This window comes from Chroicocephalus ridibundus, chromosome 1, assembly GCF_963924245.1.
Source record: "Chroicocephalus ridibundus chromosome 1, bChrRid1.1, whole genome shotgun sequence".
Lineage (NCBI taxonomy): Eukaryota > Metazoa > Chordata > Aves > Charadriiformes > Laridae > Chroicocephalus > Chroicocephalus ridibundus.
The window spans coordinates 166,786,377-166,799,049 of NC_086284.1; the positions used below are offsets into that span (position 1 = coordinate 166,786,377).

The window sequence follows — 12,673 nt, forward strand, 5'->3', positions numbered from 1 at the left end:
CCCTTTCTTTTTGTGTCAAGCTCCTTCTCCACTTGTTTCATCCAGAAGAATGCAGGAAGACCTGCACAGTCCTCGTTTATCCTTGTTGCCATACAGAAAGGAAAAACATCCCTCGGCCAAATCCCGTCTGCTATTCTTGTATCACTATTATCAGTGAAAGGAATGGGAAAGTCAAATGACTAATCTCTTCAGCTATTAGCAACTTCTGTATGTAAGTATCACTCTACATTTCTTTCCTCCAACTGTTCTGAGATAATTTCAGACTACTTCAGGCTTTGGCTAATATGTCTTCCATTTTTTACTGAAATTAGAATGAAAAAGATCATAGTCACTTTTTATAAGCATGCCTAAAAATGTTAGGAAAATCTTTCTAACAGAACAGACCTCACCAGCACCCTCAGGAAGATCCTGGCTGTCGGAATTAAAATCTTGGTGTCTGTTTTTGGCAAGGAGCTCAAGCACAGATTGGTATTGCTTGTGGTCACTGCAGCTACATGAAAAATACCATTGTACACCCAGTGTACACAGCAGCTCATTCAAGCTCCGGATGGCATATTGATACATCCACACGATGCCATCCGTAACCCCCCCTACAGACCAGCAAACCCTCTTTGAACCATGTAGATGGATTCTGAGGAACAAACTGGCAGGACCTGGGGGTTGAGAGAGAGCCCGGAGCTGCTGTGGTGCTTTCAGGTGGCTTTTCTCCCTCAGGAACCTTGTCCATCCTAGTGTGGACTTTTGCCTTATCCATGTTTTCCCCTTCAGATACATAAACTGCAACAAAGGGCAGGCACTGTGTCCGAGAGTGCTTGGCTGCTCGCTGGAGCACAGCTCTTGAGCATGTGGGATCCAGCTCTCCTTGCCCATCTTTTGAGGGGTACCTTCCTCACCGTTCCTGGACACAGATCATGCCTGGGTAGGTACAGGCTGCTGTGTTTTCTTTGGAGGGTGCTTTTGGTGAGAGGAATGCAAAGGCAGGACAATGCAGCCCAGATTGGCACCAAAGGAGAGCACGTAGTGTTGGACCTGGGGTCTGATTTGCTGCAGGACAAGTGTAGCTGGCAGGGCAGCATGAGGAGGGCTTTCCTCATTGCTCTTGTCTCTAAGGGGTCACCAAGGGCCTGCTGAGCCCTTCCAAACCTCCTATCAAGACCCAGCCAGCCAAGGCAGGGTAGGCCTTTACAACCTGGGTCAACTACATGACCTGAAGGGTGCCCTTGGCACATCTACTTGGAGAGGCTCTGCCTTGCTGTCCTCTCTGGCTTGTCCGGGTTTGGGGCAGGCTTCCCCCCAGGGCTGCTTTGCAGTTCTGCGGAGGGCAGTTGGGCGCTCTCTGCTCTGCTCAGGCCGCCCAGAGCTAAACCCAGGCGTGGGGAGGGGGCAGGGGTGTATCGGTGACCACAGAGCCGATGGCACTGCAGGGCCGAGGCCGAGAGCAGGCCGGGGAGCCAGGGCGCAGACACCCGCGGGCAGGGAGGAGCGTGCAAATGCGGGCTGCTCTCTGTTCAGACTGATTTCACGTTCCTTAGCTTTCAGGGGGGCCCTGAGAACAGCAATTAAAGCACCGGGCTTAATTGTGGAGTATCCAATTTGAATATTAGCGTTATCTCCGCTCTCACTCCTTTCTTTTCCTTCAGATCCAATTCCGCTGCCTGCCTGCTGGCTGGGCGCCTGTTCCTTTCTTCTCATTATTACTATTTTATGGTTATTGTTAACATTTTTTTTCTTTTTTTTTCTTTTTAAAGCATTCCTTCTCTCCGTCGCTTCCAACCAGGCGGCTCCCCAGCAGCCTTTCCCCGCGGCTGCGGTCCCTGGGGCCGGACCCGCGGAGCTGCGCGGAGGTGTGCGGAGCCGGACCCGCCGCCTCGGCCCCGTCCCGCTCCCGGCAGCAGGTACCGGGGCCGCCCGCGGCTCGGCGCCCGGTCACCGGCTCCCCCTTCGCCCCCGCCCGGCGGCGGAGGCTGAGACCTGCCCCCTCCGGCGGCGGGGAGGGGTTGATCTCCCGTTTTCTGCACGGTCCCTCCTCCTCCTCCTCTCCCCCCACCCGGTTTCCCCACTGCTCACTCGCATTCCCGCCCCCCTCCCCCCGAGCCTTCATTTTTCCCCCCTCCCCACCATTTTCCGCGTGTATATTTTATTATTCTTATTAATCATTAAGCTGCTTTATTAGTTCACCGTGCTTTCTCCACCTCCGGGAAGAATTCTCGGGGCTTAATGTATTGCAGAGGGTTTTTTTTTTTTCCCCCCAATGTATTTTTAGGGTGATGCTCTGAACACTTCCCCCTCCCCGCCCTGTATCTCCTGTCCTGGCAGTATCGGAGAAGAGACTGAAGAAGTTGAGCATGTCTGAGGTGGCTCAGCCTTGCGGGGAGAGAGGGGGGCAGTAGCTGCTCAGAGCAGCCCGAGTGCTTGAAGCAGGATTTGCTGGTATGTATGTGGGTCTGTATTTTCTGACAGCTTTAAGTGTGAATTGTTTGCCGTGCGAGATGGGAGGGGAAAAGGGCGAAAGAAAAAAAAATAAAATAAAATAAAAATACCGGCGAGTTCATGAAATAAATGCCTGCATCGCTGTAAACCCCTGTCCGCGTGTGCTGGAGGCGGTGGGGGGTGGGGGGAGACCCCCAGCCATCAACCCACCCCCCCTAGGGGTGAGGAAAAAAAAAAAAAAGGAGCCCAACCCAAACCCCAGGGAGCCAAGGGTCGTGTTCCCGGGGGCGATGCGGGGGGGAAGCATCCACGTCGCAGGTGAAGCAGCGCCCCCCACCCCTTCCCCCCCCCTTTTACCCCCCCCCCCCCGTCAGTGCGTGTGTGTGCGCGCCCCGCGCTGCCCATTGAGCCGGAGGCAGCGCGGCGGGCAGCGGTGCCGGCAGCACTGCAGAGGGGTGGGCACGGCCCTCGCCAGCCCTCCCGGGGGCCGGGCCCGGGGGTGGGCGAAATGCTGTGCGTGCGTGGGGAGGGGGGGACGCGGGGAGCGCGGCGTTGGGGGGGGGGGACCTCGCTTGCTCTCCGCGATTCACATCGCGCCCGCTTTCCCGTCTCGTATGCATGCCTATCCCGGGAATGGTGTAGTCAGCCCGTATCTGAATTATTTATAGACTCGTGCCAGCTGTTTTTTTTTTATTATTATTTTATTAATTTTTTTTTATTATTCCGCTCGTGTACACTGTTGGGAAATGCGTTTTGCCTCCCTTTCTTCTCAATATATTAATGTCTTTGTTGGGGAGCGGTTTTTATCCCCTTCAGACCCCTCTAATACAAAATTGATGCTTATTTTTCCCTTCAGGAAGGGGACGCTTTGAGGATAATCATGCTTCACAGAAGAACGGCACCGACCTCCAGTTGCTTTAAACACAACCTCCTCCACTAGGGCTCCAGGAAAAAAAGAAAAAAAAAAAAGAATAATTATAAGAATAATCATTAAAAAGGCGAAAGGAATGCTTACTCTGGAACCTGCATTTGACGATCCTCACCACTTGCGCTGAATATCCTCTGAAGTGATTGTCTCCGGCTTTTGAATTTGCACCGCTTCAAGACGCAAGATTGCCACAAAGAATCCTCTATTTTTTTTTACAGCCAAATAGGATTTTTTATTTAACTCATTCCCCCACGTTTGCCCCCCGACCCTTATTCTTCTTATGTGGATATGCAAGCAAGAAGAGGAGACTGGACATTCCCAACATGCTCTCTCCCTTGATCTGTCCGTCTAGAGGTTCTGCTTCTACAAACCAAGGTAGGGAAATTCCTGCTTCTGTGTTTTTGCTGGCAGCTCATTTTGGTACACGGGTTTGCCCAGGGAAGACCACTCACGGTAGAATAAAAGGTTTAGGGATGCTGCTCTTAGAAGCAGATACAGCAAAAAAAAAAAAAAAAAAAAAAGGAGGAAACATTCACCAGACATGTTGATTCCCGCTTGGCTCATCAAATAGGACACGAAGAGAAGGCGAGAGGGATGCTTTGAGTTACATACCGCGTCGGGAATCAGGGGAAAGTCCCTTGTGATTTTTTTGGGGGGGTTGGGCAGGTGGGGTGGGGGGAGACACGGGAGGTGGAACACGGCTTTGGAAAGGGGTGAAAACGAAGATAATTCCCATCCATCCATCCATCCACCCACGCATCCATCCATCCGTCCGTCCGTCCATCCATCCATCCATCCACCCGCAGATTGCCTCTTTCTTTTCACTGGTCCAGCGGCTCCTTGTCACGCTTGGATGTGAAAATAGAGCTCATTAGGAATAACAGTACGTAGAAACCTGCTCGTTGCCGAGGAGGGTGGTGCATTACTTAAAACCCACGCCGGCCCCTCCATCGTGAGCGGCCTAACGCGGGGGCCGGGGGGCGCCGGGGAGGGAGCCGGTGGCGGGGGTGGGGGGTGTCCGGGGCCGCCCCTGGCACCGCGGCAGGAGCCCGCCCAGCGCCGTGGCGAGTGCGCTTGCTTGCGTGGAGGTGAAGGGCTATTTTAAGTCCAAGCACGTCAAGAGACTTAACCTGAACCTACGAGGCGCTCTATTCAGGCAACTTCACGGGTTTTAATTTATCCCCGTCCCCCTGGTGCTGTCAGCGGGCACCGTGGCCCCTCTCCGCCGCGCCGCCCCCCGCCCCCCCCCCCCCCCCCGCCGCCCCGCAACCATTCCTGCGCCTTTGCACCCCGCGTCCCCACGCAGGCAGCCCCTTCCCCAGCCCACTCGGGAGGGATGCAAAATGGCTATCGTGCCGCTCGGCTGTTAGAATACGCGAGAGACACCGGTGCATCCCGACCGTACCCGTGACATGTGAGTCTTTCCGTAAGATGGTGGCAAGACAAAGGCGGCGGAGCGCCGGGGGGTGCGGGAGCCCGCGGCCGACGCCCCCCCCGCCCCCCCCCCAGCTCTCCATCGTCCGTCCTTCCCCCCCCTCCTTCCTCCCCCCCCGCCCCCCTCCATCCTCCCGGGAGCGCCGGGCACAAGGTGTTGAACGTCTCGGGGCTATTTTAAGCCTCAGCCCGTGTCCGCCGCGCCGCTTCGCCCGGCACGCGTGGGGCTGCGCGCCCCCACGCCGAGAGGGAGGCGGGGGGGGGTAGGGACGAGATGCTGCAACCCCCCCCAACCCTCGGGGTGGACTGCCACCACCCTTACCCTCACTGTCAGCCCCCGCCTGGGCTCCCCCCGACCCGCCTCCCCCTGCCTCTCGTCTCTACAGCAGCCCGGAGGCCTGGCAGTGGGCGGGGGGGAGGCGATAGGGAGCGGTGGGCTCACCCCACAGCAGGAGGAGGAGGAGGAGGAGGGAGGGGGGCCGCCCCCCTCCCCAGCCCTGCCGCCGGGCCAGCCGGGGTCCGGGGCGGTGGCCCCCAGCCCTTGAGACACCCGGAGCATCCTGCGGCGGGGGCGCGCCTCTCCCATCCCCTCCCTCGCCTTGATCCTTTCCAGCGGCTCATTCCGACATTTCTGAGGGTGTTTCGTCGGGCTATTGTTAAAAACCAGGAGCGGTTCCCCGCCGAGGGGCTGAGAGCCACCTTTCCTGCCATATTCCGGCTGTGCTTCTATAAATACCTAAGGCTTCCCAGGCTTTATCCGCGCCTGGATCCTCCCTGCCAGAGCGCTGCCTCCCTCCCGCTCCCTCGGCAAGTGGGAGCAGAAAGTTTACCTGTGCGGAGAAGAGGGCGTGTGGGAGCCTTTCTCCCGTTTTTGGGAGGAATTTTTCAGGCTCCTGCCTGCTGCTGTATCCACCCGGGACCCCAGCACCGCCCGGGAAGGGGTGGGGGGGGACATTGTAGTCCCCTCCCTCGGGTCTCATTTGCCCGTGAGAGCCCCTAAAAGCACAGCACCCGGGGGGATGGCAGGAGGGTCCGGCTGGGATGCACCCTCATCCCTCAAGGAACAGGGCAAGGGGAGAGGAGAGCAGATGCTGGGTGAGCTTGGCTCAGCCCCCTGCCCCTCTGCCCCCCACCCCATGATTTGCAGGCAGATCGGAGGGAAGGGGGGACACCTTGCCTGGGGTGTCCGGCAAGGGCAGCAGCCCCTGGCAGCTGGGCTGGGCTGTGTGGTCACCTGGAGAGCAGTGGCTAGCACTGCCCGCCCGGTGACCGCCACAGCCGCCAGCCCTGCCTGCAGGGCACCAGGCCTGAGCGGGTGCCACATCCCTGCCATGGCCCTTCCCAGCCATGACCTGGGCCAGGTTTGGGCAGAGGTAGAGCAGGGTGGATGGGAATTGGGGAGGGGGTCTTGCAGCTTTGATGCTCAGCTGTGGGGGCAGGGAGCGTGGGCCCACAGCCTCCTTCTGCCTTTACCTCCCAGTCTCTTTTGCTGCTACCTTTACCTGGGACTTTGCCTCGCCTTCCCTACCAGCTCCAGCATGGGCAAAAGGAGGTGCCCTCTAATATTGTCCCCCACCATCAAGCACAGATGCCTCAGTCCTTGTTAGCAGTGCAGGGGGGGGGCAGCTGGTCCCCCCTGAGCTGCCCCTTGGGCAGGCAGGGAGGGCTGGGCATGCAGCAACCCCAGTTTTTGGGGCCCCAGTGGTGCCCCACAGTCCAAGACCTTGGTGAGCAGAGCAGGTGCATGGCATCCGGGGGTGTGGGGTGACCTGGGGTACCCCCAATTGCAGCGCTGGGGAGAGCAGCAGTGCATGCGTGGGTGCCGGCTGCTCTGTAAGAGGGGATGTGTGGGTATGGGCTATTTTCAAGGGCTCACCCACGCCGCCCCAGAGCAGCAGCTCCTGTCACCTCCGCATATCCTGGTTTTCTCTGGTTTTCCACCACACCAGCTTGTCCCCCAGTCCTGGGTGGGGGTCTCATAGAGTTGGGACAGGATGCAGCAGGTTGAGGGTGGAGTGGGGAAAGAGCCCGGGGGTGTGAGACCTGCTTCAGTTTCCCCTTGGCTCTGCCTTTGATACACAGAGGCAGATCTTAGCAGCGAAAAGGAAAGGAGTGTGGTCAAAGCTGCTGCTTCTCTTCCTGGGGATGCTGGGCTCTGATCTGGTGGCACACACCCACTGTGCTGGCCTGGCTCAGCCTGCACCATTCCTGGTGCCTCTTGTGATCCCTTTGCCAATGAGACCATAGCTGGGCAAAAGGAGGTGTCAGGAGCAGCCCCCAGCCATCCTGGGCTGGGCAGCATTCTCAGGATACCTGCGTTGATGGCTGAGTTTTACATTGTGTGCGCAAGAGCATGAAGAGATCGTGGGGAGATGGAAAATACACAGCAGGGGCAAAAATCCCAACCCTCCATCCCCATCTCATAATTTAGACTTTGATTTGTTTTATTTTCATTTTGGATTATAATCTGCTCCTGTATAAAACCCCTGTCAACCTATGAACCAGCACCCTATCCCCAAACCCTCACCAACGGGGGGAAAAGGTGGCAGCATTAATTTCTGTGTTTCATCTGCCATTGGAGCTCAGCTGGGACTGTTTCTTGTGCTTGGTTTGGAAGGTGGGCAGGTGGACCCCATCTCCGGTGCTGGAGCCATTCTGCGCTAGCGCTTGGAGCTGCGCTTGGATTCCCACGCTGGGCTCGCGTTGCCTGGGCTGGCACCGGGAATCGGTGTCTCTGCAGTACCATGTGGGAGGTCTGGATTTCATTCCCAGTGCTGTTTTCTCATTCCCCCAAGCTGGCAAGGGATGGGAGCGCTGTGCAGACAGCACTGCTTGTCTCTGCAATGGGCTCCATTCCCCGCTCCCATCTTTTGCACCTTAAGATGCGCAAAAGGTGCCTGCGAGATAGTCCAGACTGAGGGCTGGTCCCCAGAGGTTGACTCTTCTCGGCCTTTAGGGAGGCCACAGCTCTACTCTGCCTGTCCTCTGCTTCTCAGCATGGCTCGGTGGGCAGTGGGGAAGAGACTTGTCTTGCAGCTGGAGAATACGCAGAGGGGTTTTTTTATTTTTTTTTTTTATTTTCTTTGTATAAGCCGCAATTTATCACAAAGCAATGGATTCGTTAATAGGAGAGATCAACTAGATGATCTTGTTGAGAGAGATGGCTTCAGATACTGTGATTGCCTAACCTACAGTGGGATGCTGGTCGTATCTGCTCTGCCTGACGTCGGGGCTCTAGGACTGCCCGTCTCTTTTGCAATTCTGTGATTAGCTTTCTTTGAGATATATTTGTACTTGATAGAAAAGCAGGGAGTGGTTGGGAGGAACAGGGCTGATAAGTTATCTGCTATTACCCTGATCCGTCCTCCACCCACCCGTCCACATGAATTCTTTAAACCACAGTGAATCAACTTATTCATTTCGTTGCTTCGCCGCAGTCAGACGGACTAGCTCCTGCCCTGGGTGCCTCCTTGCATAAGATGAAATGGCAGTTTGAAGATCGCAGCACTGAAATATGTGGAAGGGGAACCAGAGGAAAATAAGACATCTAAAGCTAAGCATGGCCCTCCTGCTACCCCTGCCTTGTCCCTTCTTCTGAGCCTTGTGTTCCTGCTTCAGCTAAGTGCGTCATAATGGCAACTAAAAAAACCATTTCTCCGGCCATGAAGGGGGCTCCACCGTCCCTCTGACTTACCCATCTTGCTTGTCTGTCCATCTGAAGACAGGAGAGGAGGTTCCCGGCAGGTGTGGGCTGGCGCTTGCTCTGGCAAATTTAGCGGCATGGTGCTAATTGCCTGGGAACCAGGAGACTGACCCAGCTGGGTTAAATGTCAAAGCTACTTTTCATGTTGGGGAAAAAAATATGCAAACGAACCCACCCTTTATAGTTCAAGAGCTTGTGGCTTCCTTAAGCCTCAAACCACCGGCTCCCAGCCAGAATCGCGTGTTGGCGTGTGAATGGGTGTGTGTAAAAGTCGACCAAGTGTTATGTGGTGATCTGTGCAAACCAGGCAGCGTACCTCCATGCACCTGAAGTCAAATGCAGAGAAAAAACCCTCTCTATGCGCTCAGAAACAAATGCATGGCGCTAGGCAGTGTGCAAACTGTACTGCCATCAAGTCAAACGAAACCATGGCTAATTTGGACCTCTCAAGGCAAGGCTGCTTTTTGCTTAGTGTTTTCTTAGAAGCAGGAGAGAACGCTGGCTCTGAGCAGGAGGAGGGACTGGCTTATCATTCTTAAATTTTTACACATACACTGAATATGCTTTATGTGAGGGGAATAAAAATATTGCTTTTTCCGTACTCAGGGACACTAAAAAAGGGAAGAGGAAAAGGGTACGTGTTCTGAGACTCACTGTCAGCTGATGCTTCCTAATACAGAGGGTATTTGCAGACCACAAAGTATGCCGGGTGGCTCTCTTCCCTTTCTAACACAAGCAATCGAAGACCGCATTTCAGAACCACCAATACAGATGGATTGATTAAGCATCTGGGGAAAAAGAGAAATTAGGAATGAGAGTGTGGTTACTGCCTCAAAGTGAAAGGAATACTAAGCTGAGACCTCTGCAGCATTCACTCCCTTTATCCTCTCACCCTGTCCACAAAGAAGGTTCAAAACTGAAAAGAGTCACTGAAAGCGGCTCAGGTAAAATGTTAGGTTGCCAGCTCTGAATACTGAAGGTGTTTCTGTATTCCCAGAGCACATACAGTGTCATTGATATTGGTGTGCATGGCTGTGCTGCAACATTTATGGGGAAGAAGCACTTTTAGGGAAAAAACGAGAATATAGTCTTCATAGTCTGTTTTGTTTGGTGGCTTGTCCCAGCTGATTGCTCATCCACAGAAACAGGTGTGGATCTGTTTATCTGACCTGAATAATCCATGGGACATTATTCTGTCACTCTTGCTCACCCTGACGTGCCGGGCACATAGGAGCTCATGTCCAGTTAACTTTTCATGTGACAAACTTACAAGTTACTTCTCAAGGTAGCGGTCAGCCTACACTGCTTCGTCTGTGTGTAGCTATCTAGTTGTGAAATGGGAACAGTTCTTTCTTCCTACACTCCTAGTCTGGAGTTGAACCACCGAACAAGAAATGAATCACTCTGGCGACCACCATCCTCTGCTGGACCTGCTGTCCAGCCCATGTGTGAGCTCCGTATGCAATCCTCGTTTGTTCACGAATGGTGAAATGATATGCCTAACACCTATTTACAGATGTGGTTAGGCCCTGCTTAGATAACGGCATGCTGTTCGGGGGTTGGACTTCTAAGAGAGGGAAGGAGTGGGGAGAGCGTGGGGGAGTGAACAAAGACAATGATCACAGATCAGAGAAAACAAGACCTGTAAAGAAAGGTTGGGAGAGCCAGGCAAGCTCAGTCTGGAGAAAAGACAACTGTGGGTGGATACCTAACTGTCTGCAAATACATAAAAGACCGTTGCAGAAAGAGGACAGGGGCCAATTATTCTCATTAGTCACCGAGGACGGATCAGGAAATAAATGAGTTTAAGATGAAGCAGAGAGAATGCAGATTAAACATCAAATTAAATGTTTACTGCAATAATGGTTTAGTGACAGTAGAAGATGCTGATAAACGTGTCAGGATGGCTGTGACTGAAGATATTTAAAGCTAGATGTAGGTGCTGAACTATCAGGATTTTATATCTAATAAAGTCTGTCTCCAGTGAACAATAGATCATGATATTTGCATGCCTAACCAAACAACTCTGGAAGAAAGATAATGAGGTCGATCTGTTCCGTGTGCAGGAGCGAGGGACTGACTGTCCCATTGAAGGAAAACCTCCGTGCCGAGTAGGTTTGTCCCTGTGCTCCAAATCTCATATGGTGCCTGTAGGAGTCAACATGATGGTGTTGGCCGGTGGCACAGCTTGAGCACATTGGGACCTCCCCAAAGATGTCTGGTTTTCAAAACCTCTGGTGCGTTGTGACAGCGTGTCCTGTCCTGGGGGATGGCTAGAGCTTCAGTATAGAAATCTGTGCAGAAGAGACTTACAAACCTGTCCTCTGGGAACGATGCTTTAGCATTTGCAGATGCAGTCCCTGAATCTTGGGATAATTTGGGCAGTTCCAGATTGAGAGCGTGTTCCTTTCATTAAGAAGCTTCACCTGTCTGTGGCCATTGCTTCCAATGTTTTACACTATCGCAGCATCTGAATAGTTAGTGTGCAAAAACCTGATACCGCAAGGGGCGGTGACGTATATCATCACATACCGAATAATGTGAAAATACACGCCTTGCTACTTCATGATGTCATTCTTTTGTCTTGCAAGATGAGCTACAGCTCAAAGGTGCCTTCTGTTTACTCACCTTTACTGCTTCCAGAAGATAAAATGGGATTTGGGGAACCACGAGCATTGTGGTTTCTGAGAATCATCTCTTCCCTAGCCGGCCTTCACGGTCGCACCTCTCTGTGCTCTGAGTTGGAGGAGCTTCCTGCGCATGGCCGGGGTTTGGATGAGCGGCTCGGTCGATGGGTTCAGAGAGGAGTCCCCCTACTTTGAGTCAGCAGAGATTCCCCCGCCGGCAGCTGAGGGGGCTGAAAGTGCCATTTTGAGACTGTGAGTTTGGCCAGCATCGGGAGCGCGCTGCGTGGCCGGAAGCCTATGCCGGTTTATATCCTCCTGTGCATCAGCAGAAGCGGGGACTGTGGTACATCCTTGCTGGTGGGTTACGCTATTTTTTTTAGCAGAGCAACAAGCATGTAATTCTGACCTCTGGTGTTTTTTGTAAGAATCAGGAGTTTTCTATACACGTGACCAGGACAAACTCAAACTCAAATGGAGGAAATTACACGATAAGCTCTGTTTTTTATTATGCTTGGATTTAACATTTTTATTTCACCTCTTCTTCTAATCTGATAGGGTTACTAAGCACTGTTGATGAGCTAATATGCACAACTCTTTGATGTGGATGTAGTTTCTTGCATGTATGACCTCTGAAGAATGCAGAGGATTTTGCAAAAGGAAACAAATGTAAAACTTAAGTTCACTATTTCAAAACAGCCTAGAAGGTGAGACGGTTACTGGGAGCCAGCTGAGACAGATGAGATTTGGTGTCATGAACCCGCTGATAATTTACTAGCACAAATGCCATGTCCTACATCACAGCTGATTGCCTAATGAACAGAAAATTGTTTTCAGGTGATAGGCATCATAGCCTAATGATAGCTGAAGATAGCAGCGGCCATGCGTTGCCTCTGGCTGTGGGCCATGAACAGGACACAGGGGGATATGGGTAGGCGAGAAGTTGTAGTCTGCTGCAAGAACGGACGGTGGTTTCCTTCTGCCACATGGGACTTCTGCTACTCCAGCATCCCCGGCTGGGAATGAGGTCCTGGAGATACGCAGTGGATGTTTGGAAAGTGAAAGGCTGAAGGCCCTAAGTGAATACCGCCTAGAAATGAATTGCAGAAGATCTTCTAGGAGACTAAAGCTGGCTCTCATTCCAAGGGCAATCCTAAATCCTTACAGCATCTGGGGGCAGGTGGTTTTGAAGCCTGTGCAGTGAGAATGGCTCCGCTGCTGCATGGAAAGGTGTAGGGACGCTGCCAGGTGCTCCAGGAGGAAGATGGAGAAAGGGTTGCTGCCGTGAATCTCTTTGTGCCGGGTAAAGTGGGATGTTAATTAATTGCACGCGATTGGATTGCCGGGGAATATCTGTCACAGGACTCTGCTGAGAAATGCGTTTGAAGTGCATTGTGGCAGAGGAAACGCACAAAAAAGCACTAGCTCGCGGCAACTCGCACGTAGGCATACCCTTGCGTGGAAAGCACGCGGGAGGGATCTGCGTGTCCCTGCGCCCCTCTCTCTCCTCCCCTGTAATTCTCAGTTATCGCTGGCTGCTGTAGACAGTGGCCT

General features: G+C 53.4%; 1 protein-coding gene across 2 annotated transcripts in view; it reads left to right on the forward strand.

The window, feature by feature from the left end:
- The first annotated feature begins 2,269 nt into the window (after positions 1-2,269).
- GRIN2B (glutamate ionotropic receptor NMDA type subunit 2B) overlaps positions 2,270-12,673 on the forward strand; it is a 210,756-nt gene continuing 200,352 nt past the window's right edge. The window contains exons 1-2 of one of the 2 annotated variants that reach the window (XM_063322603.1): positions 2,270-2,430; positions 3,287-3,733. The gene's annotated coding sequence lies outside the window, so the exon portion shown is untranslated. Of the gene's footprint in view, positions 2,431-3,058; positions 3,734-12,673 lie in introns of those variants that run through there. The other variant, XM_063322602.1, reaches the window with a different exon arrangement.